The sequence below is a fragment of the Siphateles boraxobius genome, unplaced genomic scaffold (assembly GCF_051911475.1).
Source record: "Siphateles boraxobius isolate OS27281-9 unplaced genomic scaffold, OSU_SipBor_1 120, whole genome shotgun sequence".
Taxonomy (NCBI): Eukaryota; Metazoa; Chordata; class Actinopteri; order Cypriniformes; family Leuciscidae; genus Siphateles; species Siphateles boraxobius.
The window spans coordinates 400,001-405,000 of record NW_027508723.1 but is presented as its reverse complement, the minus strand read 5'-3'; the positions used below and the strand labels follow the sequence as shown (position 1 = coordinate 405,000).

Genomic DNA, 5,000 nt, shown 5'->3' with positions numbered 1-5,000 from the left:
GAACTGGTCTCTGTTGTCGCTCGAGAAACCGAATGCCGGCTGGTGTGTGTAAACGTGCAGATTGAGAGCCGGTAATATTATAAACGTGCAGATTAAGAGCCGGTAATAAACGTGCAGATTAAGGGCCGGTAATATTATAAACGTGCAGATTAAGGGCCGGTAATATTATAAACGTGCAGATTAAGAGCCGGTAATATTATAAACGTGCATATTAAGAGCCGGTAATATTATAAACGTGCAGATTAAGAGCCGGTAATATTATAAACGTGCATATTAAGAGCCGGTAATATTATAAACGTGCAGATTAAGGGCCGGTAATATTATAAACGTGCAGATTAAGGGCCGGTAATATTATAAACGTGCAGATTAAGGGCCGGTAATATTATAAACGTGCAGATTAAGGGCCGGTAATATTATAAACGTGCAGATTAAGGGCCGGTAATATTATAAACGTGCAGATTAAGAGCCGGTAATATTATAAACGTGCATATTAAGAGCCGGTAATATTATAAACGTGCAGATTAAGAGCCGGTAATATTATAAACGTGCAGATTAAGAGCCGGTAATATTATAAACGTGCAGATTAAGGGCCGGTAATATTATAAACGTGCAGATTAAGAGCCGGTAATATTATAAACGTGCAGATTAAGGGTCGGTAATATTATAAACGTGCAGATTAAGGGACGGTAATATTATAAACGTGCAGATTAAAGGCCGGTAATATTATAAACGTGCAGATTAAGAGCCGGTAATATTATAAACGTACAGATTAAGGGTCGGTAATATTATAAACGTGCAGATTAAGGGCCGGTAATATTATAAACGTGCAGATTAAGGGTCGGTAATATTATAAACGTGCAGATTAAGAGCCGGTAATATTATAAACGTGCAGATTAAGAGCCGGTAATATTATAAACGTGCAGATTAAGGGTCGGTAATATTATAAACGTGCAGATTAAGGGCCGGTAATATTATAAACGTGCAGATTAAGAGCCGGTAATATTATAAACGTGCAGATTAAGGGCCGGTAATATTATAAACGTGCAGATTAAGGGTCGGTAATATTATAAACGTGCAGATTAAGGGCCGGTAATATTATAAACGTGCAGATTAAGAGCCGGTAATATTATAAACGTACAGATTAAGGGTCGGTAATATTATAAACGTGCAGATTAAGAGACGGTAATATTATAAACGTACAGATTAAGGGACGGTAATATTATAAACGTGCAGATTAAAGGCCGGTAATATTATAAACGTGCAGATTAAGAGCCGGTAATATTATAAACGTACAGATTAAGGGTCGGTAATATTATAAACGTGCAGATTAAGAGACGGTAATATTATAAACGTACAGATTAAGGGTCGGTAATATTATAAACGTGCAGATTAAGGACCGGTAATATTGTAAACGTGCAGATTAAGAGCCAGTAATATTATAAACGTACAGATTAAGGGCCGGTAATATTATAAACGTGCAGATTAAGAGCCGGTAATATTATAAACGTACAGATTAAGGGCCGGTAATATTATAAACGTGCAGATTAAGAGCCGGTAATATTATAAACGTACAGATTAAGGGTCGGTAATATTATAAACGTGCAGATTAAGAGACGGTAATATTATAAACGTACAGATTAAGGGACGGTAATATTATAAACGTGCAGATTAAAGGCCGGTAATATTATAAACGTGCAGATTAAGAGCCGGTAATATTATAAACGTACAGATTAAGGGTCGGTAATATTATAAACGTGCAGATTAAGAGACGGTAATATTATAAACGTACAGATTAAGAGCCGGTAATATTATAAACGTGCAGCTTAAGAGCCAGTAATATTATAAACGTACAGATTAAGGGACGGTAATATTATAAACGTGCAGATTAAAGGCCGGTAATATTATAAACGTGCAGATTAAGAGCCGGTAATATTATAAACGTACAGATTAAGGGTCGGTAATATTATAAACGTGCAGATTAAGAGACGGTAATATTATAAACGTACAGATTAAGAGCCGGTAATATTATAAACGTGCAGCTTAAGAGCCAGTAATATTATAAACGTACAGATTAAGGGCCGGTAATATTATAAACGTACAGATTAAGAGCCGGTAATATTATAAACGTACAGATTAAGGGCCGGTAATATTATAAACGTGCAGATTAGGAGCCGGTAATATTGTAAACATGCAGATGAAGAGCCGGTAATATTATAAACGTGCAGATTAAGAGCCAGTAATATTATAAACGTACAGATTAAGGGCCGGTAATATTATAAACGTGCAGATTAAGAGCCGGTAATATTATAAACGTACAGATTAAGGGCCGGTAATATTATAAACCTGCAGTTTAAAGGTCGGTAATATTGTAAACGTGCAGATTAAGAGCCGGTAATATTATAAACGTACAGATTAAGAGCCGGTAATATTATAAACGTACAGATTAAGGGCCGGTAATATTATAAACGTGCAGATTAAGGGCCGGTAATATTATAAACGTGCAGATTAAGGGCCGGTAATATTATAAACGTGCAGATTAGGAGCCGGTAATACTATAAACGTGCAGATTAAGGGCCGGTAATATTATAAACATACAGATTAAGAGCCGGTAATATTATAAACGTGCAGATTAAAGGCCGGTAATATTATAAACGTGCAGATTAGGAGCCGGTAATACTATAAACGTGCAGATTAAGGGTCGGTGATATTATAAACGTGCAGATTAAGAGCCGGTAATATTATAAACGTACAGATTAAGGGCCGGTAATATTATAAACCTGCAGTTTAAAGGCCGGTAATATTGTAAACGTGCAGATTAAGAGCCGGTAATATTATAAACGTACAGATTAAGAGCCGGTAATATTATAAACGTGCAGATTAAGAGCCGGTAATATTATAAACCTGCAGTTTAAAGGCCGGTAATATTGTAAACGTGCAGATTAAGAGCCGGTAATATTATAAACGTACAGATTAAGAGCCGGTAATATTATAAACGTGCAGATTAAGCGCCGGTAATATTATAAACGTACAGACTAAGAGCCGGTAATATTATAAACGTACAGATTAAGGGCCGGTAATATTATAAACGTGCATATTAAGGGCCGGTAATATTATAAACGTGCAGATTAGGAGCCGGTAATATTATAAACGTGCAGATTAAGAGCCGGTAATATTATAAACGTGCAGATTAAGGGCCGGTAATATTAGAAACATGCAGATTAAGAGCCAGTAATATTATAAACATGCAGATTAAGGGCCGGTAATATTATAAACGTGCAGATTAAGGGCCGGTAATATTATAAACGTGCAGATTAAGGGCAGGTAATATTATAAACGTGCAGATTAAGAGCCGGTAATATTATAAACGTGCAGATTAAGGGCCGGTAATATTATAAACGTGCAGATTAAGGGCCGGTAATATTAGAAACATGCAGATTAAGAGCCAGTAATATTATAAACATGCAGATTAAGGGCCGGTAATATTATAAACGTGCAGATTAAGGGCCGGTAATATTATAAACGTGCAGATTAAGGGCAGGTAATATTATAAACGTGCAGATTAAGAGCCGGTAATATTATAAACGTGCAGATTAAGGGCCGGTAATATTATAAACGTGCAGATTAAGGGCCGGTAATATTAGAAACATGCAGATTAAGAGCCAGTAATATTATAAACATGCAGATTAAGGGCCGGTAATATTATAAACGTGCAGATTAAGGGCCGGTAATATTATAAACGTGCAGATTAAGGGCAGGTAATATTATAAACGTGCAGATTAAGAGCCGGTAATATTATAAACGTGCAGATTAAGAGCCGGTAATATTATAAACGTGCAGATTAAGGGCCGGTAATATTATAAACGTGCAGATTAAGGGCCGGTAATATTAGAAACATGCAGATTAAGAGCCAGTAATATTATAAACGTGCAGATTAAGGGCCGGTAATATTATAAACGTGCAGATTAAGGGCCGGTAATATTATAAACGTGCAGATTAAGGGCCGGTAATATTATAAACGTACAGATTAAGGGCCGGTAATATTATAAACATGCAGATTAAGGGCCGGTAATATTATAAACGTGCAGATTAAGGGCCGGTAATATTATAAACGTGCAGATTAAGGGCCGGTAATATTATAAACATGCAGATTAAGGGCCGGTAATATTATAAACGTGCAGATTAAGGGCCGGTAATATTATAAACATGCAGATTAAGAGCCGGTAATATTATAAACATGCAGATTAAGGGCCGGTAATATTATAAACATGCAGATTAAGGGCCGGTAATATTATAAACGTGCAGATTAAGGGCCGGTAATATTATAAACATGCAGATTACGGGCCGGTAATATTATAAACGTGCAGATTAAGGGCCGGTAATATTATAAACGTGCAGATTAAGAGCCGGTAATATTATAAACGTGCAGATTAAGAGCCGGTAATATTATAAACATGCAGATTAAGGGCCGGTAATATTATAAACGTGCAGATTAAGGGCCGGTAATATTATAAACGTGCAGATTAAGGGCCGGTAATATTATAAACATGCAGATTAAGAGCCGGTAATATTATAAACGTGCAGATTAAGAGCCGGTAATATTATAATAAGATCTTCTTACGTCAAAAGGGGAGAAATCTGATCGGCTTATTGTTTGTCATGCTCTCAGAGAAAGACTCACCAGAACAGAGTTACTGGGTTTCACTTTTCAAGTTTTCTGGGTTGGTAGAAGCACCGGATTATAGCACTTAAAGCATAAAGATTTTCATGATATTCCCCCGTTGATTTAGGAATGTTTAGATAGTTGTAGAAATACTGATGAATAACTTTTTTTTTGCAGTGAAGAAAACTCCTGATTAATCTCTATATTTTCGCCGAACTCTATAGCGAGGACCCAGAACACAAAGAGAAACAAAAAGGTTTACGGTGTGTGTGTGTGTGTGTGTGAGGACTGAGTCTCAGAGTAATGACTGAGAACGAGGCTCTGAGGAGCGCTTGAGTTG

The 5,000-nt window shown here is 36.4% G+C and overlaps 1 protein-coding gene across 4 annotated transcripts in view; it reads right to left on the bottom strand.

Annotated features, from left to right (window-relative positions):
- The window catches only part of dcc (DCC netrin 1 receptor), a 285,242-nt gene that overhangs the window by 40,009 nt on the left and 240,233 nt on the right, over positions 1 to 5,000 (bottom strand). The gene's annotated exons all lie outside the window — the stretch shown is intronic.